Consider the following 25,799-nt stretch of genomic DNA (forward strand, 5'->3'; position numbering starts at 1 on the left):
CCCCACTCCCACCTCCCCACAGTCAGTGCCTCTCCTCCAACCTCATTTCTTCTGCCCCCTCCATCTCTCAGGACATCCTCTACTTCCATCCATCCCTCTCATTCATTTATAGCTGTGCACAGGGATCTAGATGCTAGTTACTGTACAAGTGTGGTGGTACAGTCCGCAATGTTGTTGGGAAGGAGAGAGGGACTTCCCACCCCCCTGGGTGATAAAGAATGAGAAATAAACACCAAGGAAACACATCCAGAGGGCATGGGTGAGGGTTAGAGCATACAGAGGAGGGCGCATGTTAGGTAAGATTTCCACAGAGCTGGTAAATCTTCCTTTCCTGGTTCAACTCCAGAACCTTTTGCTTTTCTAGTGGGATATTTTTCCTTAATACCTCAGTGAGTGGGAACCTTTTTCCACACACACCTAATCTTTAACTCTTTTTATGGGTGTCATTTTTAAGACTCTCCATAGTGTCTTTTTAAAGTTATCATGTCTAACAACTTATTGGCAATAAGTGCCTGTTGTTGCTGGGTTGGCCTAGGGGCTCCCCATTTAACTTTCTTGTGCTAACCTTGAGTGAACTACAGTTCCCAAGGGCAGAAAGGATCTTTGGATCCCTTTTTACATTTTATTCTGTGAAACCAGCACACCCCACCTTATGTGGAGTGCTGAGGGGATACAATATATCCCCTTTCACATTTAAACTGTAACAATTATGTTACAGTGACAAGCTCACCTTCAATGTCTGGTGGCAGTGATACCTTTTACTAATTTGGTGCACCTTTAGCGCGGGCTGTAATCAAAGCTGCAGTAAAGGCACCTAAGGGTGCTCATTTTACCAAAATGGCCCCTGTCTTCTTTTCCTGCCATTTTAGTGTTTCTTGTCGTTTCTTGTTCCTTCCTCTGACATCCAGGGTGGGAAATTCCTTCGATTGAGTTTTGTCTTTGGCGGGAGTCACCTGGACACCCCGCCCAGGCTCCAGTCAGTGTGTAAGCACAGGAAGTGGGGGAGGAGTCCAAAACTTCCCCCTCCTTTGTCTTACGCCTTGCTTCAACTGAGACAAATCCCAGTGGGGGGCGGGCTGTCCTGATTGGACAGCCAGACGCCCCTTTCTTGTAAAATGCGGGGAGAGAATGCAGAGGTTGTGTTGTAGTTCCTGATAAATACTGGAAACCTGGAAGCTGAAGTCATGTCGACCACTGGAACAGAAAACCGAAGAGGATGACGAAGGAAAAGCGGCGGGAATGATTTCCAGCGACCGGAGAGCCTGCTGTGTAATCGGAGCCTTCTGCAGCCCTTCCTTCCAATTGACCTGGGGTCTCCGAAAAAGACGGCCGAGCCCAGAGCCTGGTGGGGCCCACTAGACTCAAGACGACCTGCATTTTGAGCCATCCCACGGGTTGCTGCGACCTTGCGTTCTTGCAATACCCCAATACCCTGGGACCTCCAGCCACTGTGCGGTGCACGGTCTTCCTAATTCCGAATCGCGCTGAAACTTGGTGGGCATTCTGGTGTATCTCCAGAGACACGAATCGAGTCCAAAAAGTCCCCTCACAAGAGTGCTGGACCTTTTAAACGACGAGAATTCAACTGCGATTTGCTGTCTTCTTCTGTGCTCATTGAAAAGGCGCCAAACCTGCAGAACCGCATTCAGCCGCGAGAGAAATCTTGCCTAGAGACTTCTTCATCGATCCCTGCTGCAAAGTCCCTTCTGAGGTGTTGTGTTCAGTCTCCAGGACAAGGAATCCACTGACCGGGTATTTGGCTGCAGTCCTTGAAGTTCTCCTGCTGCAATCTCTTCTTCATTGCTGTGGTACTGTGTTGGCTTGGGTATATACTTACCTTAAGCCTGTCGGGATTTCTGTGTAGTCCCGGGGTGTCTTCTATGATTGGGAAGTCCCTCGTTCAGTGCACCCAGTCCCACTGCTAGAATCCTGCTGGGGTGTCTTCTGTGAAGCCCCTGGACCCTCTTCTAACCCTAGAAGTAAAGCACTGACCTGTTTTCCCAGTTTTCCTAAGGAACTCTGACTTGTGCTACTAAAGAACTTATTCTAACACTGCCTGTTGGTCACTAGTCCTAGTGACCCCCCTTCTGCCGCTGAGAACACTCATGCTCTAAGGGAAAGACTTTGAAGGGATTGGGACTTCTGCCTAGAAAAGAAATGAAGTGTTTTACTTACTTGTAAAGAGTTGGTGGGTAACTGTGAGTGAACAGTTACAAAAGTTCTTACTGATCTTCAATGTGTGATGCACTATTCTTAAAAGTATGGTTAACATCTTTCCTTCCTTAGCCACTGTTTTACCAGTCTAAAAGAAAGTAGATGTAAAGGTATTTTACTCTCCTGTGATTAGGTTGTGCCTCTTTACAAAAGTAATATGTTGGTTTCACCAGATTATTCCTGTAGGGTAATTGTATGAGTGTCCTCCAACTGTTGGTATCACCAGGTTAGTCCTTTTAGGATAACTAACTGTATGAGTGTCCCCCAACTGGGTCTTGCTTCCCCTGACGTGCTGCTAGCCTGTCCTTAATAAATCTACATTAAGTTGTTGCCTACCTAGAATAACTATTCAGTAAAGTGTGACATTGGGTTTTACTTTCCCCTTCATTGTGAAGTTAATGTAAGTGGGTTATACTTACCTTGTGTTAGCTGTGTGCCATACAAAACAAGTTACCAGAGTTATTGCTTACCTCAATAAGGGGTTCCCTGATTTCCAAGGCATCTGTAATTGTATATTACATCCTTAGGTTTTACTCACCTGGTATAACTGTGTGTTATGACAAAAGTAGTTATAGGTTTTTACTGCACCTAGAATAAGTGTTTCACTATCACCAAAAGTATATTGTCCAGTTGACTGTTTATGTGATTTTTTCCAAGAGTCACTGTACAACTGGAAGTAATCTGAAAGTAACCATTGGCCTTTTACTCCCAAAGAATAGGCTTGACCTATACTAAATGTGTATGACAAGGTTTTGACTTCCCTAGAACTACGGTTAGGTGGTCCAAATAAGGTTTATACTTGGGTCTGTGTACTTTCAAGTATAGTGTTGTGTTTTATATTGTGATTTCATATAATGTGTTAGTACTTACTTAACCCCTAGATTTATCTGGGCCTACCTGTATTTAAATAAATCCTTTATTTTTTACAATACATAGTGTTTCAGTGTTTTTTTGGATCATTTGTATGACAATTTCATTTGTACTGTATCTACTGCCCTCTCTCCCTCCTAAAATAAGCCTGGCTGCTCTGTCTACGCTACCCCGAACTCAGGTGGTACAGCCTTATACTAGGAGTGGAGTCTTCTACTGCCTCAGTAGAATGGTTTTGCTAGGCCCTTAATTGGACTTCAGAAAAACTGTCCTAACAGCGCACAATCACTATAGTATATGCATTTTAAGCTATATGTTAGATACAGATATAAATGCCATCTTGGCAAGCGGCAGCTATCTTAGAAGTTAGGCCCAACCGCAGCAAGCAGCTTTTTGTGCTTTAATATTAGGCTCCTTGCATGAGTGCGAACATCACCCCCACCCTGTACAGATACTGGAGACCCACATAATCTCCTCCATTGTTCAGAAAGTTACAGGCCCTCGCACCCAGGAAAGAATGCGCCCTGCAAGGTTATGAGAAGGGAACAGCGCGCCTCATGGCAGTACCATCCCACGGGACAGATAGCAAGGCCCTCCTGCCCCTAATGATCCCCACACAATACAGCTGCACCATGCTTTCATCCTGAGACCCCCCCCGCATGCCACAGTATCACCCAAAACCAGACCACCGACCATAAAAAGTTCATAACCCTCTGATCGATCACTAAGATCAGAAAGCAAGGCTATTGCGCCTTCAGAAATGGGTCACGTGATTTGTACAGCGAGGAGCAGGGCAACGACAAATGGCCCAAAATGAAGGTGAAGGATCTTGAAGCTGACTTGTCTGGGAGAGAGTTAAGTGTGTGAGTTATCATGACCTCAGCTCTCCCGCTGTGCCCAGCTCTGTGCCTGCCAGGTGCTCATTACAAAGATAAAATAACATTCTGTTAGTAGCCAATTCATTGCAAGGTTAGCTTCACCCCGGTTGATGAACCCCTGCCGCGCCCACGTGGACGGAGAGGGACAGATGAAGATGGACCAATGGTCCGGCATACCATATGGAACAGGTCCTACATGTATAGAGCTCGTCCAGCTAGAATTGTCAAAATGTACTATATATATATTTGCGTCAGTGATGTTTGCACTTTGTGCTGCACGTCCAGACGGGGCTCAGAACTTCGGCAAGAGCAGAGTTCTTTGCTGATGCATGTACCTTTTGTAGAAATAAATACTGGTTATTCTTGCAGTATAAGGTGTCCTGGGTTTTTTCCCACCTGGCGAGCTGTATTTTTTCTGATGCGAGTGTGCAGAGGCGTGCCTTTTATTTGGTGACCACAATGTGATCCTAGTGACTCCTGCACCTTCAGAGGCTTCCACGCCGCTTCTCCAATAAGGAAGCGCCCACCTGCAGCAACTAGCCCCCAAGACGCATCAATACCAGAGGTGTGCAGGAGCTGTTTTTTACAGAATTCCTGCCTGCTCTTTGAAGCAGGGCGTGGCTCAGTAAAGTGTGTAGGATGTTGTTGGAACCCTGTGACAGAGGAATTCCGGTGAACACAGGAATGAGAGTATATGTGAAAAACTTGAGGGTGTTTCAAAGCATAGTCCCCAGGGATCCTGTATTCAGGTTGCATGGGAAGGGCCATCGCTTTTGGATTCCGACCCTGGGGGTGGACAAGCGAGGGAAGGATCAGCTGTGTAAGGGGTCCTCAGGGAGTGGGAGTGGAACACCAAATGGTGAGACATGGTATCCCCCTTTTCCCTTAACCCATCTAGCCCCTATGCCTACTTATTGTATGGGAATCTACAACTCCCATAATTCCTCCACACTTCAAATTGACAGGACTACCGAAACGAGGACGATGAGGAATGAGGCCACAAGGTTTACCTCTACTGATTTGTAATGGTCCTGTCCCTCTAATGAGTTAGGCAAGCAATACAAATCACATACACCTGCGACTTGTTAACACTCCCTGTCAGGATAAAAGGTGGCGCGCACATGCACACTGAGCAAGGCTGGATGCGAGAAGGAACAACTCTTTCGGGGCTAATGCGAACCAGGCTGTGGAAGTTGGAAAGCCAAGGGGCTGATTGGCTGCTGCGGAGAACGAGAAGAGCCAGGCGAGAATTCCATTCTTTCAGGAAGCTGTAAGCGTTCCACGACCGAAAACGAGTGAGCAGCAAAGAGAAACCTTCAAATTGCTTCAAGGCGGCCCACTTCTTCCTGCAGTAACGACAGAGTTGGGGAGAAGCAGAGGAGGCGTTGGAAACGGCCTTGACTGCTACGAGAAAAGCTTTGAAGATAGAAGTAAAATTAACACGACCAGTGAGTTATCAAAGTCAAACAAAAGCCCGGTTTGTGTTAAGAGAGAAATTGAAAAGATGTAACAAGAGTTGAAGGTTGTGCGTGTGCCGATAAAACATGTAATGAAGAGAAAATTATTGAATGCTGAGAAAGGTATACAAAGTAAGAGTGGTCCTGCGAAGCGGTGTCACACATTCAAAAGTCTCTGTGAAATGTTCTACGCAATGGAAAGCGAAAAATTAAGGCAAGAAAGTAAACGTGAGAGTTGACTGTTTTTTATTCAATCTATAATGAACTTTGAAAACTGCCAAGAGGGCAACAGTAAAAAGGATATGACCTCGGAAAGATGCTAAGAGCACAAAAGTAAAACTACAAGTACCAGGAGACATTGGTGTTGCGTGTAAACTTTGAAAAAGGCCAGGACGGCAAAAGTAAAACTACAAATATCAAGGAGCATTGGTGTTGTGAAGATTGTTGCATCAAAAGGAGGTTGACGTGGTCGTGCAGAGGTCCATGTAAAATCCTTGCAGTTTTGATAGTTTGCGACAGAAAAAGCAGATAAAGATAGAACGTGGGGAAGGGGACTGGAACGTGGGGAAGGGGACCGCCACAAAGAGAAAGACAGGCTTGAGCCCGGCAGAGGGAAGCCTGTGCTGAACTGTGAGCAAAACTGTATTTGTGGTAAAGCAGATGTCACCTACAGAATTGATGAGTGTTAAAATCTTGAAGCCCATACCTGAACTGCTCAATTGTACCAGCATCCAGTGTACAAGAATGATGGATATCCACCTATCCCTTTTAAGAAACTCTCAAGAACCCGTGCCTCTGAACATGGGGAAGGGAGTTTTTATCTAAACCAGTCCCACATTTCTTTTAAGACACTTATTTTCCTTTTTGTATTTGCTTTACACATTTGGCATTTGAGAAGGAGGGCAAGGTTAGGTTTCCTTAGTATAGGCCTTTATTTTGACTAGACTAACTTGGACTTTTTATTTTATGGTCGGGACTACTCCCATTACAAATTGGTTTTAATGTTGTGGTATTTGCATGTGTAGCGCACGATTAGGAGCGTAGGGACGCATTAGAACGCACACATTAAGACAATGGGAGTAGAGACTCCCCTAGAGTACATGTACAAGGCCTTGCCCTTGAACCGGGAGAAAATCGAGAAATATCACAAGCAATGGGTGACAGAAACTAAGGTGGGGAATGACCTGCTCCTGGCCAGAGCAGGGCACCCATAATATGGGAATGCTGGAGCATATGACCACCTTTTTAGCAGTGAAGTATAAGGGCAAACAGCTACAGGAAAGGAAATATTAGAATGATGGGAGACGATTGAAGACATGGAAGAGAACAGTGAGGGACGGACATGGAACACATCTAAGGGGGACAAACAAGCAGAAACGGGCGACTCACAAACAGAAAATAAGGGGCTATATCATTTAGCAGCGCTCCCAGCAACGGGATACACTAACCCAACATATGTATCGACGTGGGCCACTGTTCCTCCACCCCCATGTAGACCCACTTCAGCAACCGCTCCACCCCAGGAGGGTGCAGGACAGAGGAACTGGAGGGGGCACTAGAAACGTTGCAAGAAGAGCTAGCGCAACTGCAAACAGAATAGGGCTAAGCGAGGAGGAGCCGACTAGATGAGTGGAGGGCGGGGGACATTTTGTTCAGATTGGACAGTACAGCAATAAAGGACATGCACATAAAGAAGGATGTGAACGGTCAAGCACGCAGCACAGGGTACGGGACTGTCAGGTCCGAAAGAGGAGTGGGGAGAGAACAGGGATAGAATGGGTGGAGTACAGTGGAAAAGTGAGGAAGAAGCACAGCAAGCACCGGAAATCACCACAGGTGGAAAGTTTGTGGGATTAGAGTGTAAGAAGGTTTGGCCGGAGAGCAGTAGTGAAGAAAAAGGGAAGTGTTGGGGAAAAAGGAAGGAAAGCGAGAAGGTTTACAGTTGCCCTTAATATACAAGGGCGTGGGCAGAGCATGGTACGTACCATGGACACAGCTGATTTATCAAGGCGATCCTGCCGTTAACTGCAGGGTGGGGAAATGGATATACGTGTTTGAGAAAAACTGCGGGCGTACCCCTTGCTACAGGCGACATGAAGTTTATTAGTGATGATGGTGGGAGATCAGGCTGGGGACGTGTGGATTAAAGCAGGATACCCCGGAGTAAAGTTTGACGGCGATGCGCACTAGGGATCACTGTTCAACAACATCAGAGCATAGGTGTGGGGCACGTTTGAGCGCACATAACCAGTCACCACAGACTTAAAGTTGATCAAGCAAAACACTGTGGGTGATGACGTAGACCCCGCTCAGTACAGTATTAAGCAAGGCATAAAATAAGCAGTGTCGTATAGCAATTTGCTATGCAATTCTGTAGGTTTGCCAATTAAATTGACACTTGTGTAGCAATGTTTGCTTTTTAAGTTACCCTGTTAAATGGAAGGAACGCTCCCCCAGCATTCCTCTGACTCTCAAGGTTCTTGCCACACTTTTCTCTGTTCACTGCCAGTTCAAAGGGGCTAATGGAGAAAGAGTCCAATAGTAATCATCTCCTTCCCCCTTAAGTGCCAAATGCCTGTGTGGTAAGGCTAGGGAAGATTTATTTTCTTTTTCAAAGAATTAAAATCGGGGTGATACTTTTATTAAGCTATCTGTATCCTCTTTGGCAAAGACGAGTATGTGTAACTTACATGTAGGGATGTAACGGTATACCGTTAAAGATACCGTGAACCACTTAATTGAACAATAATAACCGTCACATTGTTTATACCATTATACCGTTCATACCGTTAAGTGTGCTTTTCAATCTGATTTGGAAAGGCTGCAGTAAGCAAGTGCTGCGCAGTCTTGGTCTTGCATTGTTGGATGTGCCGTCTGCCAAGTAGTTTCAGTTAGAGCAGTTTTTAATGCCATTCCATAAACAACACATGCTTGACACAAAATCAATATGTTAGCAATAGGAAGAATAGATACAGTGCCAAGAAGGAAAAGGGTTTACTTTGGGGTGGTGGTTTTGGGGTTTATATATTTATAATGGATAATGTTCTCTAAACATATGGCAACAGGGGGATTTCCCTGGTTCTATCATTGAATTTACATATAATAAGTCACACTGCGAAATTCACTGATCTGTCGGTATTCCCTGCTGCCATACCAAAGGGTAACATGTCCGTGATTACTGAACAACTTTTGGCCCGCAAGTAAACTAAAGGCTGTAACGTAAAGAGAGAGTGCGTGTGTATGCGCACAAGCGTATACTACCATCAGCCTCCATTGATCTGTGGCATGCAGGTTATCAAGATGGCAACATGTTCATCTTCACCAGTAGCCAGTGGGGGAGCAAGAAGCCTAAATGACCACTTAAGAAAAGCTATTCAGTTTGCTTTGCCAGTTGCAGCAGGCCCAATCCCCCTCTCCACACGTGTGTTTGTGTTTGGTGGAAGCAAGGCATTTCAGTGGAAAGTATGTTGAAAAGCCCAATTCTGGCCCTGAGTGCCTGGTTTTGTTTGTGATGATAAATCTGTCAATTTATGACCTTTTAGAAAATATTTGTTAAGATTAGTTAACTCCACCTGCTATACCGCGATAACCATGATATACCATCATTTGGCAAGAAGGTTATCGTACCGTCATAAAACTAATACCGTGACACCCCTACTTACATGGATCCATTCTTAACAATTTATGTTGTTGCATGATGCATAACTACAGTATTGCTTCTGTAAAACACTCCATTGTCTCCATTGTTTACAGTAAAGTTCAGGTTAGTGTATCTAACTCTCATAGTGTCAACCAGATTTGTTTGTTTGTTGGGGGAAGATGCATCACATTGAAGAGTTAACACTTTTCAAAATGTACATGATCACAGGGCCACCTGCCTTTAATGGCAATCTAGTTCTGTGACCTGCTGGCTGCATTTATCTGTGCAACGGGCGCTCAATGCATGAGCGGTTTTGTACCAGTTACCCCAAAAGTGAGACAGCAAACAACAATATTCCACCTAGTTTGACCAGTTCTCTGCTTGCTATGCCATCTACTCTGCTTAGTCTCTTATTTTCTTTCCTCTTACATAAAGGATACACAAGCCTAACTAGATGTTTACGCAAAAGATTGGTCAATAGTTCCACCCAGACTGTACATTGACACATCTACTGCAATACCACACACTGTAGTTAGCCCCTAGCGCTCACCTGGCTCTATAATTATGATTGCATTATATATTAGCACCTGTGGGAGAGAGCTGGCCAAACTGTTTTAAGAGCCTTTTTATCATATCTATTTGTGTTCATTCATGCAGCTAATCTTTTACATTTTACAGACACTCAGCCAGAGCCCAGAAAGTCCGCTCACCTACTTGCATGATCCAGTAGAGTTTATGAAGGGCGAGTGCCATTTTCAGGGGATGTTTGAAACTTGTTTGTAACATTTACTTTTTTGCAGTAAATATCAAAGTTTTCACTGTGCATACCTGGCATCAGGGTGCCGAACATAAAGTGGGTTTTTGGTGACATGCACCACTTTACCGAAAGCGCAGTTACATTTTTTGTCACCCATTGCTACGGGTCGTGTGCATTTCTTTTAGGCTGAGTAGGTAAACTAAATTACTTAACCTGCAGATCTAGTGGTATTTTAAAGAATTTGGAAGGCCCGATTCGTCTCACTAATATCTTACTTCAGCGGTACACATAAATGCTGTATTGATGCTACTTTATGTTTTGGTTGCAAGTAACTTCTGGTGACATTAAAAATATCAGTAAAACATTGCTAATCAAAGGGGTGTGTTTGCTAATCAAGAAAACTTTAATTAGCAAATTCTGCTAATCAATTTTTGAAAACTAATTTATGCCTTGTTAAGATTCAGGAGATGTGAAGGGCAGAGACGGGGGACCATTGGGATCGATCACTTCCTCTTTTCTACTTCGTCATAAAAAGGGGCTTACCAAAAGAGGTGCAGACGGCACTAGACAAAATTGTGGGCACTGAAGCGAAAAGGGTGGGTGGTAATTCAGAGAATAATAATACACCATTGAAAACGAATGAAGGAACGTGAAAGGGAAATGACACAGCAGCTGCACGCAAAACCGGTACAGAGAAGGCTGGCCAAGATAGCTGGGGAGGGGGCTGTGGTCACACCTGTGCAGGCGAAGGAGACAGGGAGCAAGCAGGGGTCCGCAGATGTCAGTATAGCGGCATTGTGGCCAGGAGGACCAGGACATCTTCAAATGCCAAAATCATGCAATGTGAAATGTATTGTGCCCCCAGAAGCAGCGCTCAAGGTGGAAATGCCCAATGCCACTACACAATCCCACAACAATGCTCGCACTAGCTCACACCCTTATTGTTCCCCCAACAGGTAAACACTGCATCAGCACCATCCCCATTTAACACGTTCAGTCACACCGACACACACACCACAGCTACAAAAGCCCGACCCTTCATGACCTGTGCATTCATCAACGCACAATCCTTAACGGCCCATGACCTAGAAATAAATGATCTCATCACCGACCACAACCTAAACGCCTTAGCCACCTCAGAATCCTGGCTCCACGAAGCTTCAGGTCTTGCACTTTCCATAGCCATCCCCCCTGCTTACACCATCCACGGCAAGGACAGACTCACATCCAGAGTTGGTGGAGTTGCCACATCCAAACATCCCTCAGTGACAATGTCGACCTACTCTCCGTCAAACTATCCCCTTCACCTGCCTGCACCATCACCATCCACATCATCTACCGCCCCCCCACACCCCTGCACCCCTAACACCACTCAACTTTGAGGAAAACCTCCTCCACATCCTCCAGGACAATATCAAAACCTCCACAAAAATAATTATGCTGGGAGATCTCAACCTAGGCCTCCATGACCCAAATGATCCTCCGGCCATCTCACTGACCAAAGCACTTGAAACACTAGACTTCACCTTCCGCAACACTAACCCGTCCCACGCCAAAAGCCACGCATCAGACGGGATTGCCGACCACAACTGCCAAATCACAGTAAGCGCCAACTCCCCCTGCCCATGGGCTGACCACCATATAATACACTTTACCATCCCAAATCCATCAAAAATCAAACCTAGGTCTTTCTGACCCCAAGGACACTGCTGCCACGACTATTGACAATATCCTTACGAATGCTGGATTCACACAGTTCATAAACCAACCTACCCACGACAAGGGTAGAACCCTTGATTGGCTAGCCGCCCATAATTGTCCCATCAACATCACCTCCAACCAACAGTGCTCATGGACTGACCACAACTTAATTACATTCAATATCGAGTGCACATCTGTCAGCCTCTCTCCTAGCATTGCACCTGCTACAGCCACTCGCAATAAACGTAACATCACCTGCGACAGACTCCTCCCGGCTCTCAATGACCAGGCTCTCTCATGCTCTGACCCCACGGCCTTGGTGGACGCCTTTAATCGGGCTATGCTTAAAGCCTTAGACACCATCGCACCCTCTAAACTGAGAAAATCCAAACCTCGAGCCCACCTGAACTCCTGGTTCACACCACAGCTTAGAACTTTACACAAAGATAAACGAATTGCGGAATCTCACTGGAAAAGTAACCACTCTCCAGCCAACAAATCGTGTCTACTCTTGGCCACCCTTAATTACAAGGAAGCCATACTCCAGGCAAAAAAAGACACATACAATAAACGCATCGAACAAGCCAAATCTAACACCAAAGAACTGTTTAAAATCCTAAAAGAACTTGAAACTCCTGTTACTGCACCTGACACCTGTACCAAAGATAGCACCTGGTGCTCCAAAATCCAAGAGGCTCTCCTAGGCAAGATTGCCACTCTTCAAATTAAAATCAACAACAAACAAACTAGCCTTCAATCTAACCCTCTACTGATCCTTACACCTACTATAAACCACTCCATCCCAGATTCTCTGACTCCTTTTAGCTTCTCTCCACTCTCCATCCCTGAAGTGGAAAAGATCATCGCCAGCCTTAAACCTTCCAACTGCCATGGTGACCTCTGTCCTGCGCCTATTATTAAGGAAGCAGCTCATGACCTAGCACCATTCATCACTACACTCATTAACTCTTCCTTTAGCTCTGGGATTGTACCGGACAACCTAAAGGATGCCTGGGTCATCCCGCTCCTGAAAGAACCTACCTTGGATCCCAGCATACCCACAAACTACAGGCCAATCACCACTGTCCCATTTTTACTAAAAATCCTTGACCGTGCGGCATACCTACAAATTCAAGAATACTTTGAATCAAACAAACTTCTGGGACTCAGGCAATCGGGGTTTCGGCCACCCCACGGTACTGAAACTGCCCTTATCGATTTAAAAACGCAGATCGAAGATCTCAAAGACAAAGGCAAACTTGCGCTACTACTTCTCCTGGACCTCTCGGCGGCTTTTGATCTTGTTAATCATAAGATTCTTTGTCACCACCTCAAATCAGCTGCAAACTTCTCAGACAAAGCCTCAACCTGGATCAGTTCCTTCCTCGATAACAGATCAATGCGCGTGTATTCTCCATTAGCAGCCGCCCCACCGGCCCCGGTCTCCTGTGGCGTGCCTCAAGGGTCCTGTGTCTCGCCCACGTTATATAACGTGTTCACCAAACCCCTTTTTGATATTCTGGACCATCTGGGTGTCACGTCCACCAATTACGCTGACGACACCCAGATACTAATCCCTATCACAGGTGATTACACTACTGACTCCCTCGCCATCAACGCCATCTGCCAGGTCATCCAAGCTTGGATGGCTCAACACGGACTCTGTCTAAATGATGAAAAGACAGAGCTCCTCATTCTTGGTTCACCACAAAAACTCACGAAACTTGACCCTGCTTTTAAGTCCTTCACCATTGACGGGAATACTATCCCTACTGCTAAGGACACAAAAACCTTAGGGATTTACATTGACTCGACATTATCCCTGACTAGACAAACCAACTCAGTCTCATCAGCAGCAGCTTATACTTGTAAGCTTATTATGGCCTGTCGCCCGTTCCTTTCCACAGCTAACTGCGTGACCTTGGCTAGGATCCTTGTACTGTCCAAGGTCGACTACTGCAATGCCCTTTACCTAGGTACTAATCGCTGTAACTTAAATAAGTTACAAATTGTCCAAAACAATGCAATCAGAGCGGCCCTCAACATTCCCAGGCGCCAGCACATATCCGATACTAGGCGTAACCTTCACTGGCTCTCTATCCCACACCGCATTTCCTTGAAGTCTTTGGCTCTCACCCATAAATGCCTTCACAACCAAGCTCCGTGTTACTTGTTGAACAGACTTGCCCTCCATAGCTCCACTAGACCTCGCAGATCTGCCCAAGCCAACTGCCTTGTCATCCCACGATTCAATCTCCAAAGATCAGGTGGAACCAGCTTCCCCATCTTGGCAGCCAAACTTTGGAACTCACTCCCTAATGAGCTGAGAGCAGAACCCTCCTTCCTGAAATTCAAACACCTTACCAAAGCCTGGCTGTCCTCCCAAGACATCTAACACTGGCTCACTGCCCTACTTGCACTTTGACAAGACTCTTGTATATGCATTCTGCTCATCTTCTTACTGCTATTTCTCATGATCGTAAATTTTGAAATTCTCCTGTAAAAACATTTATACTGCCATGTTATGCTTTCATCATGTTGTATCCAAGTTATGCGCCTGGTTGCCCCTGGGCCTGGTGCGCTATAGAAATAAAATAAATACAAATACCAATACCAATACCAATACCACCAGCGGTGACCCAGAGCACTCGGAAACTCACTAAAGAAAACATCCTGCCATAGCTCGACAACCCCAGCCTCAAAGCACCTTTCTCCACCAACCCGAAAGAACTAGTAGACATTTACTCCTCAACCCTCACCAAAGCAGTCAATTCCATAGCTCCCCGTCTCCCTCAAAGCTTAACCCGTCAGGCACTCAAAGGCCTGGTTCACCCAGGAGCTCCTAAAATTGTGCAACCTGAAACACCAGGCACAAATACACAGGCACCAAAATAAATAAATAAATAAACACACACCACCCCCTCTTAAAGAGGACTTCACTAAACTTGCTAAACAATATAAATCTGGCATCATATCTGCCAAAGCCAACTCATTGGACTCTAGAATCTGCAATGCAAATATCAGACACTAAAGTCTGTATCTTTAGGGAGTTGGAAACCAACTCCACACCTCCCCCCACTCTCACTAAGGACGAAATGAGGTGCACTGTTATCAAACAGGCTATGCTCAAAAAAAATCGACACGCCGAACAAGAAAATTCTCAGTCACCAAACTAAACATGCCTCACCCATTCTTGACTCAGCCATTAGCGTATCCCCTAACATTCCCATCCACTCTCCCCTACTTTTCTGCTTCAAAGAGCTATCGGAACCCAAAACGCTAAGAATCATCAACACCCTTAAACCTTCTAAATGTAAAAGGGAAACATGCCCTGCCACTCTGATCAAAGACTGCACCAGAACCATTACCCATCACTGCCATCATGAATGCCTACTTCTCCTCGAGCTCAGTGCCAGCCTCCCTTAAGGAAGTATGGGTCATCCACCTCCTAAAAAGAAACGCATCAATGGGCCCCGCCATCCCTACCAACTAAAGGCCTATCACCACTGTCCCCTTCCTATTAAAAATCCTTCATCGTGCAGCCTAATTGCAAGTTCTGAATTATTTTAAAACAAACCACATTTTAGGAATGCGCCAATCAGTCTTCCGCACTGGCCACCGCCAAGTCCTTGACTTAAAGAAACAACTTGACGAGATCAGAGACGAAGGCATGACTGCCCTCCTCCTTCTCCTGGATCTCTCGGCTGCGTTTGGCATGGTCGATCATAAAATCCTTTGCCACCATCTCACTGCCTCTGCCAACTTCTCCAGAAAAGCTACAGCCTGGATTGCCTCCTTCCTGGAAGTAGAGTCATGAAAGTCTTTGCAGAAAACGCAAACAGCCCTCCGTCCCCCATTCGCTGTGGAGTACCACAAGGCTCCTTCATCTCCCCCAACCTCTAACATCTTCACCAGGCCCCTCTTCAACATACTAGACACATGTGGCATAGCATACACCAATTATGCTGATGACACCCAAATCATGATCCCTCCCACAGGCAACTACATGGAAAATTAAAACGCCCTCAACAACATTTATGCGCCAATTCAGGCTTGGATGGCCAATGACCACCTCTATCTAAATAGCGACAAAACAGAAAAGCTACTAATCAGAGCCCCCAAAGCACTAAATAATCTCTCCTCACTCTACTCAGCATTCCTTATTGACAACATCAACATCCCAGTCTCTTGCTCTGTTAGAACTCTAGGTGTGCACCTCGATGCAGCCCTAACCATGTCCCGACAGGTAAATGCCATCGTCTCTTCAGCAGCATACAAAAATCTTTAAATTCTGCCAGACCCTTCCTATCCGGAAATAGCTGCTCGACAGTGGCCCGAGCCATCATAGGCTCAAAGCTGGACTACTGCAACTTACTCTTTGCGGCACCGATGCTACTAACATTAAGAAACTCCAAGCCATTCAAAACAACGCTCTACGAGCAGCCTTGAATATACCCAGAAGAGAACACATCTCTGCAACCAGAAAGGAAGCCCACTGGCTGCCCATCCATGCTTGTATTAGCTTCAAGACCCTCTCTATCACTCGTAAATGCCTCTCTGCCACAGCCCCCGTATCTCTCCCAGAAACTAATCGGAGAACACTCACTTAGGCCCACCAGAACACCATACACCGACCGCCTAGTAATACCCAGGATTAAACTAACCAAAGCAGGCAGCGCCAGCTTCCCCTACCTAGCAGCCAAACAATGGAACGCACTCCCCCCGGCACTGCGTGCAGAAATATCATACTGGGTGTTCCCAAAAGCACTCAAAACACAGCTGTTCTCATAACTCATACCGCTGCCTACTTCCTTAGGGCTTCGTCTTTCCTAACTGCACCTGGAACCTAACTGACAATAACCTGCCTGTATGAACTGTAATAATAATTTTGTATGAACTGCAATCATTTTGTACCTGAAACAGCATCACGTTTCCGTACTGCTTTTTGTGAGCTTTACAAATTAAATTAATAAAATAAATATCAGTAACTGAAACTCCCTCCACTACAAGGCTAAATAGTAAAAGGCTTGACCATTGTATCACAGAATAGTGCCCATTCAGTATCAGTGCCCCGCAGCATAATAAAACAAAAGGCGGGAGGAAGTGGAGCAGGCCCTACACAAGCAAAACACCAGGATAACATAACAAGCTAGAGTGCTTCATGTCATTAAGACCAAACTTTAAACGTGTACAATACCTCATTTAGTTTTTTTAAAACGAATAATAAAAGAAGAAAAGGGCTGAGGTGCAGCCAAACACTCACAAATACCAATCGAGTGACCACAGAGACTGGCCAACACCGCTGAAACAAGGTTAGGGAGGTCAGAATCTTTCGTCAATTAGCGTTATCAGAAGTAGAAAATAAGTCACGCGCCTTCCTGCATACAAAGGGTTCAAAAACGACATTCCTGCACCCAAAGGCCTTCCTACGCAAAACTACATTCCGGCAGTGTCCTGCACACAAAGGCATTCCTGCACTGTCCTGCACACAAAGGCATTCCTACACACAACGACATTCCTGCACTGTCTGCACACAAAGCCATTCCATCACTGTCCTGCATACAAAGGCATTCTTGCACGGCCCTGCATACAAAAGCATTCCTACACACAAGGGCATTCCTTCAAAAACGACATTCCTGCATTGTCCTGCACCCAAAGCCCTTCCTACGCAAAACTACATTCCTGCACTGTCCTGCACAGACCCATTCCTGCACACAAAGGAATAACTACACTGTCCTGCACACAAAGGCATTCTTGCACGGCCCTGCATTCCTACACACAAGGGCATTCCAGCACTGTCCTGCACACAGCCATTCCTACACAAAAAAGGGATAACTACACTATCCTGGACACAAAGGCATCCCTACACTGTCTGCACCCAAAGCCATTCCTACATTGTCCTGCACATAAAGGCCTTCTTGCACAGTCCTTCATACAACAACATTCCTACACACAAGGGCATTCCAACACTGTCCTGCACACAGAGGCATTACGTCACTGTCCTGCACACAGCCATTCCTACACACAAAGGGATAACTACACTATCCTGCACACAAAAGCATTCCTTCATACAACGACATTCCTACACTGTCTGCACACAAAGCCATTCCTGCACACAACGACATTCCTAAACTGTCTGCACACAGTCATTCCTGCACAGATAGGGATAACTACACTCTCCTGCAGACAACGAAGGTTCCTGTACAAAAAGGAATTCCTGTGCAGTCCTGCGGGCATTCCGTCACTGTCCTGCACACAGAGGCATTCCTGCATAAAAACAAAAAAACATTCCCATTGGGGCCGCGTAATTCCCCGCATGTGCCGTGAATAAGCACATGTTTTGCGAGTAAAGTCGATCAGAATTAGCACAGAGCAGAGCCAGGCGTGTGCATCCCCACGGCAGGGACTCTGGAGCGCATAAAGAGGCTTAGAAACAAAGCAAAATAATGATGGAATGCAACGTGTAGGTGCTATTCTCCTGAATCGCAATTTAGGAGAATGCATGGTATTATCCTGCCCACCTGCCTGTTAGGTCCAGTCCAGGGGCGAGCCTGTGCAGTTCTGGGAGCAGCTCTGGGAGCAGCACTGGGCGCCTGCGTGCACCCGTGACCCTGGTTAGTTACTCATTACTCCGCTTTGCGGCCTTGCTGCTGCACCGGCCTCGCCACGTGTTCGCCGCGCGCCGAGCGCCGCAATGCACTCTGGGAATGGACACGTGGCACGCGCGTATAAGGAGACCTGCTCGGATGACGCAGATCACTGGCAGAAAAGAGGGACAACGATGGTCAGCGCCTCCAGAGCCTCGTGCAGGCGCGCCATCTTGGTATGGAGGAAGAGGCACAAGTCCAGTGTTGCCAGGTCAAAAGGACAAAATAAGCTGAATGTCCCTCTAATACAAGCCCAAAACAAGCTGGCTCCCGACCAAATAAGCGGCAAAAACAAGCGCACTGCTAAAACAATGTGGACAGGCCTCAAAAGAAAAACTACAGGAACGCAAACTTACATAAAGATAACACAGATATGCTAGAACGAAAACGCATTTACTTAAATTCCATGTTCTTGTCAGGAAAATGTGTGTACTTTAATTTCTCATCTGAATGGGGCTTCTAAAAGCACATCTTTTGGCAATCACGCAATTTACGTTAGTAACCTGGAGTCAGTGCTTAAAGTGGGGCGGGGCCTGCCGGGGCCGGGCCCCGGCAGTCTCCAAAAAGTGGGACTGAGCCGGGGCCCTGCCGGGGCCCACGTCCTACCGCAACATTGGCGGGAATCGCGGGATGCATTATCCAGTCGCGGACGCGACGGGAGATGCGCCTGCAATGAAGTCAGGCATGCTGACAGAAGTGGCAGCCAGCCACAGCGACGCTGTGACTGGCTGCCACTTCCGTCAGTCATAGTAACTGCGTCTGGTGACCCCTCGCTCGAGAGTTCACCAGAGGGAGTTACTGTCCCTTTGTTTCCCCAGGTCGCTTTTAACCCTCGGCGAACCTGGGGATTCCTCGACATTTTTCGAGGTTTATGAAAGATGGCTTTGAAAGTACACATTTCAAGCCATCTTTTATAAAGCTTTGCCGACGGACAATTTTGTCCCTATTCAAAGCTTTATAAAAGATGGCTTAAATTGTGTACTTTCAAAGCCATCTTTTATAAACCCAAAATGTTTAAAAAAGATGGCCTGAAAACTAGTCAAACCGTAGGGTATGCACACAAATATATATAAATGTTATATATTTGTGTGCGTACCTTACTATGGTTTGTGTACTTTGCAAGCCATCTTTTATAAACGTAGAAATATGTTACATATTTCTATGCTTAGAAAAGATGGCTTGCATAGTACACAAATCATAGTAAGGTACGCACACAAATAGATAACATTTATATATATTTGTGTGTATACCCTACGATTTGCGTACGTTTTAGGCCACGCCCCTCCATGACCACGCCCCAAATGAGGGCCCCCCCTCGATTTCTTACCCTACTTAAAGCCCTGCCTGGAGTGCACATCAACAGAGCATAGCAAAGAATTTCAGTGTCTTCTGTAGGGCAGTACTCCAGATGCATACATGCCAACATTCAGACACAGCTGGGAAGGAGATTTCCAAAGGGAAATCGGGAGATCAACATTTCCCCATAAGAATGCATTGGGGCTACAGCTATTTCAGACGGGAGACAGTGAAAAATAGGCCGTTTTTTCGCTGAAAAATCGGGAGCCTCCCGCCTAAATCGGGAGGGTTGGCATGTATGCAGATGGCCCATGCAACTCGTGAATGGGAGCAATAGCATACATGCCAACCCTCCCGATTTAGGTGGGAGACTCCGGATTTTATCATTAAAAACAGTGCTAGTTTTTACTGTCTCCCACCTAAAATAACAATATCCCCAATGCATTCCTATGGGGAAAATGCATTCTTCCGATTTCGGTGCTGAAATCTCCCTCTAAGGGGCTTCAGAATCTTGGCATGTTTGCAATACAGGTGAACATTGACATATGTAGAGATACCGCAAGATCTCCTGGTCTCGCGAGATCTCGTGCGCGGCCGGAAGTGCGGGCTTTGCGCGCCCAGCACGCATTCAGGCGGGACATAGCCACGGAGCAGGACGCGCTCCCGGGCGCTCCTCCCAAGAAGAGGACTCTAAGCCGCAAGAGAGACTCCCGGCATTTACACGAGTTGCGTCGCAGCACTGGGGCCTGTTGCCCATCATTGACTCTTGTTATATGTGTTGCAGATTTACTTAAGTGGTACAGAAGAATAAAAGGGCACAACCTGCAACCACACCGCTTCCTATCATTTATTGTGAGAATTATACAACAACATAGCTCTCAACTCACCCGCTTTTGGCGGGTGTCACCCGCCTTGAAAGCAGATGAATCACCCGCCAAGTCCCTCAGGTGCCCATTCACTTCTATGGGCATCTCACCCACCAAAAAGACAATCGGGTGTTTTCACCCGCCTTGGAGACAAAAAAGGTTGGGAGCTATGCATTGATGTTGGCCCTGCTAAGGTGAGTCCTCTATACTTGCCCAGGATCACACACCTAGAGAAAGAAAAATGTAAAGTTGTGCCCAGTTTATAATGAATGATTCCGAAAAGCAAAAAAAAAGGAAACACACCGTGGATGCACTTCCAGACTGTTTATTTTGTACATCTTTCAATTTATCCCTTCCTTGTAGCATACATGCCAACATTCAGATGCACCGGGGAGTGAGATTTCCACAGGGAAATCGGGAGATGCATATTTCCCCATAGGAATGCATTGGGGCTACAATTATTTTAGGCAGGAGACTGTGAAAAATAGCAATATTTTTCACCTAAAAATCGGGAGTCTCCCGCCTAAATCGGGAGGGTTGGCATGTATGTTGTAGGTGAACACATTAGTTCTCCTTTCATGCGTATTTTTACAGGCAAGAACACAATCAGGGCGATAAGCGGACAAAAACCGCAACAAGCGACTTGACAAATTTATAAGTGACTTTGGGGAAAAAGAGGCCCAAAGTCGCTTATAATAAGCAGACATGGCGACACTGGGGACAATACGGCAAGCACCTCCAGCACCTCATGCAGGCGGCATCCATCTTGGTATGGAGGAAGAGTCACAACACGGCGAGCACCTCCAGCGCCTCATGCAGGCGGCGGCCATCTTGGTATGGAGGAAGAGTCGACGCAGATCATAGGCCAAATGTGATCAGCAAACAAGGTAAGGCGTATTCGCAAGGACAAGGGTAAATAGAGCAAAACATGTGTATTATTGGCAAGGACGGTGGAGCGAAGGGTACGTTGTGCAGTATTTTTAGAGCATACCTGCCTACATTAGAGAACTAAAAACCCTGAGAAGTGCGTCACCCAAGCCCTGCCCACCGGCCACGCCCACATATCAAAAAACCCACGACTACCAAGAAACATAAAAAAGTGCTAACAAAACAGGGTAGCTTTTCCCCAAACTAACAATTGCAATAGAAACAGGAAAACCTGGCAAATGAGTCATCTTTTGTTTTCTTCCTCGCCTGACTTCACAATGCCTTTGTTTCCCTTTAAAAAGGGACTGTAACTTTATACGCAATGTTCTGCACTCGCCCATGTTTACATAGATTCTATAACTTGACAACCAGAACACTAGATTTTCAGGTGCAGTCATGTAACGTACAGTGCAAAATAATATGAGCCAGATTGCTGAAATGTTTATTTTTGCATGGTGTTCTCGCCCAGGCAGAAATTTGCCTGATGCATGAATGTTTATGGCTCATTTATATAGTGGTGTCCTGAACGGCCATAAACCCGGAAACTCCATGCTCTTACCCGGAGACCCGGAGAAGTGCAAAAAACCTGAGTCTCCGGGCTAAACCCAGAGGTTAGGCAGGTATGCTTGCAAGGCTGTTGGGATGAAGGGTAAATAGTGCAGATGTCCAACTATTTGCAAGGACGGTGGGACATAAGGTAAATAGTGCAGTATTTCTACTACTTGCAAGGCTGATGGGAGGATGGGTAAGTATTGCAGAAGTTCTACTATTTGCAAGAGCGGTGGGACGAAGGGTAAATAGTGCAGTATTTCTACTACTTGCAAGGCTGATGGGAGGAAGGGTAAATAGTGCAGAAGTTCTACTATTTGCCAGGATGAAGTGTAAATAGTGCCAAATGTGTACTATTTGCCAGGACGAAGGGTAAATAGTGCAAATGTCTACTACTTGCAAGGACGGTGGGACGAAGGGTAAATACTGCAGCATTTCTACTTCTTGCAAGGACGATGGGATGAAGGGTAAGTAGTGCAGAAGTTCTACTATTTACCAGGATGAAGTGTAAATAGTGCAAAATGTATACTATTTGCCAGGACGAAGGGTAAATGGTGAAGAATTTACACTATGAACAAAGACGCAGGGCCGAAGGCTAAGTAGTGCAAAATTTCTACTAGCGTCTATTCGCAAGGACAGTGTTATTGTTAGTGTTATTGTTATTTTGCATTTATATAGCGCCTTATATACCATTGGTATGGTCTGAAGGTGCTGGTAGGTTGAACGCCCTTGGGAACCGAAGTTCAGGTCAGTAGAGAGAGTAGAGGGAATCCAAAAGTGCGTGTGCGCACCAGGTATGTGTGCAGCTGGTACGGAAATCGAGTGGTAGCTGCTTCTTAGCAGTAGGTGTGGTGGTTGAGCGGTCAGGAGTATGTGTTCGTTCTGGTCGGTTTTACCCAGAACGAGTGTGGCTGCGTTAGGCCTGAGGAGAACGCCTGGCTGGGGGGTGTGAAACCAGCAATGATTACTTAGAGTGATGTGGAGTAAGCGGGAGAATGTAGATATGAGAACAGTTATACCGAATGGTGTCATAGTATCTCTGTGTTCTAGATGAGTGGTGGTGTAAGGGGGAGAGCAAGCGTGGGGTGTGGTATGATGTATGTTTTCAAGTGTTTCCTTCATTCCAAAGCATATTAAGTATCGTCCGTTGCACATATTCGTCCGTTCCTCATACTCGTCCGCTCCACACATTCGTCCAGTCATTATCATCGTCTAGTTCACACCCTCGTCCAGTCAGCACACTCGTCCAGTCCGCACGCTTTCTTTGCTGCGATTGGTGTGAGAGAGGGTAGGGGGGTCAGAGGGGGAGACAGGGGCAGCTTTGGTTATCGCTAGGGCTAGGCGCGCAGTTTTTAGGGAGGGGAAAGGGTGCGGTCGGGGGGGAGGTGGCAGGGGTATGATGGCAAGGCGGGGGGTGGGTGATTGCGGGGTGGGGTGTGGTAGTGGGGGGAGCGGGCACAGGCAGTGCTGGTGGGTCGGCAGTGGGGTTCAGGAGATGAGTGGTCTTGGGTTTCTGATGGGCACTGGTGGAGTTGGTGCGCTCATGATTGGTGTGAGGTTGATTTGGGAGGTTTTTCTGATTGTAGTTCTAGGGACGGTGACTCAGACTTATAGGTACACTTCTGGGCTCAACTAGTCAAGGACTAATTGGTGCTTCTAAGCAATTGGATATACTTCTAAGTGCAACTTGGTACGGTTCTAAATGCAATTGGGTACACTTTCTTAATGCAGTTGGGTATACTACTGAGTTGAGCAACTTTCAGAGAGGCAAATGGGCGCAACTTCAACTGTAGTTGGATATACTTCTAAATGCAGGTGGGAACAGTCCTAAATTCAACTTTCGCAGAGAGGGTATTGGGTGCAATTTCTAAATGCAATTGGGTACACTTCTAAATGTTGGTGGGAACAATTCTAAATTCAACTTTCTCAGAGAGGGTGCAGGGTACAGTTCTAGATGGCGGTAGGAACAGTTCTTAATTCAACTTTCTCAGAGAGGCTAATTGGGCGCAGCTTCTAATTAAGATTGGGTATAATTCTAATGCAGGTGGGAACAATTCTGAATTCAACTTTCACAGAGAGGGTGCAGGTACAGTTCTAGATGCAGGTATAGTGGAGGATGTGCAATGGCAAGCTCCTGCTGGTATTAGGACAGTGGCATCAGTTAATGTTTGCACCCACAGCCTTAAGTGGGCTTTTTTTATGCAGGAGCTTTATTAAACTAATCATTAATGAACACATGCACTTACCATGGGCTTATCGTAGAATGGAAACCCCTGCATGGAGCGCAAGGCATTGGTGGAACTGCTGACTTCTTTAAAGATGACAAATGCTTGACCCCTCATCTTTAAACTACGAGACACCAAAATATCCAAGATCTGCCCAAACTGTGAAAAAATTGCATAAAGCGATTCTTTCAGCTCATCCGCCCTCCGCAGTCGTCCGCCTTCCGCAGTCGTCCGCCCTCCGCAGTCGTCCGCCCTCCGCAGTCGTCCGCCCTCCGCAGTCGTCCGCCCTCCGCAATCGTCCGTCCTCCGCAGTCATCTGCGCTCCGCGGTCAACTGCCCTCCGCAATCATCCGCCCACCACCGTCATCCTTTTTCCACAGACATCCGCTCTCCACAGACATCCGCCCTCCACAGTCATCTTCCACAGGCATCCACCTTCCACATTCATCCGCCCTGCCCAGTCATCCGCCGTCCACAGTCATTCGCCCTCCACAGTCATCCGCACTCTACAGTCATCTTCTACAGGCATACACCCTCCATAGGCATACATCCTCCATAGTCATCCGCCCTGCCCAGTCGTACGCGCTACCCAGTCGTACGCGCTACCCAGTAGTACGCGCTACCCAGTCATCCGGCCTCCACAGTCATTCGCCCTCCAGAGTCATCCGCCTTCCACAGTCATCCGCCCTCCACAGTCGTCCGCGCTCCACAGTCGTCCGCGCTCCACAGTCATCTGTTCACCACACACATCGGCTTTCCAAGCTCGTCTACGCTCTATTTTTCTTTTATCCAATTCGTATTATTGACTTCACTGTATAGGTCTACATTACTCGTTTTAATTTATTTCGTCAATTTGTGATACAGTCGATTTTTTTTTTTGATTTTTTTTTGCTATAGGTGCTTCGCTGGGTCGGTGTTATTTTGGTGATGCTAGAACGGAACCGGTTGGTTTTAGGGAAAGAGCCAGGTTTTCAGTAGTTTGCGGAAAGCTGTTAGCTCCTCGGTTAGCCTGATGTGGGGTGGGAGAGAGTTCCACAGGGTTGGGGCTAGGGCTGAGAATGATGCTCCGCCCAACCTGACTGAGTTTGTCTTAGGAATTACTAGGAGGCCGGCTGTGCTTGATCTAAGGGTGCGAGTGGGGTGATAAGCTATTAGTTTTTCTTGAAGATATTGCGGTCCAGTTTTATGTACTGCTCGATGGGTGAGGCATAAGGTTTTGAAAGCTACCCTAGGGGCTACTGGAAGCCAGTGCAGTGTCTTGAGGGCTGGGGATACGTGGTCTCTTGGACCAAGCGCAAGTAACGCTTTGGCCGCCGCGTTTTGTGCTCTTTGAAGTTTGTTCATTTGGTAGGCATGGATTCCGAGGTATAGGGGGTTGCCGTAGTCCAGCCGAGCGATGACGATTGATTGTACCGCAGAGACTCTGTTAGGAAATGATAGATATGGAAAGATGCGCCTAAGGTTTTTGAGGTGGTAGTGGCAGGACTTTGAGACGTTGTTGACTTGGCGCGAGAGTGTTAGGTCAGAGTCTAGGGTGCATCCAAGATTTTTCACTTTCTTGGAGGGTATCGGCGAGTCGCCCATGGCGGTTGGCCAGGGCAGTGGGTGCGGGAGAAGATCTGGGTTGCCGCACACCATGATTTCTGTTTTGGAGGGGTTTAACAGGAGGTGGTTTTGGGTCATCCAGCGTTCAATGTTAAGGAGGCAGGCTGCCAGGTCAGGTCGTGAGTTAGGATTCGTGTTCAAGAATTTTAGAATTAGTTGTGTGTCAT

The 25,799-nt window shown here is 46.5% G+C and overlaps 1 protein-coding gene across 1 annotated transcript in view; it reads right to left on the minus strand.

The window, feature by feature from the left end:
• Window positions 1-18,182, minus strand: part of LOC138453010 (zinc finger protein 624-like) — an 83,623-nt gene extending 65,441 nt beyond the window's left edge. The window contains exon 1 of the mRNA XM_069605416.1: window positions 18,039-18,182. The gene's annotated coding sequence lies outside the window, so the exon portion shown is untranslated. The remainder of the gene's footprint in view (window positions 1-18,038) is intronic.
• Between the last annotated feature and the right edge of the window lie 7,617 nt (window positions 18,183-25,799).

This window comes from Ambystoma mexicanum, chromosome 4p (assembly GCF_040938575.1).
Source record: "Ambystoma mexicanum isolate Mex_15411 chromosome 4p, UKY_AmexF1_1, whole genome shotgun sequence".
NCBI lineage: Eukaryota > Metazoa > Chordata > Amphibia > Caudata > Ambystomatidae > Ambystoma > Ambystoma mexicanum.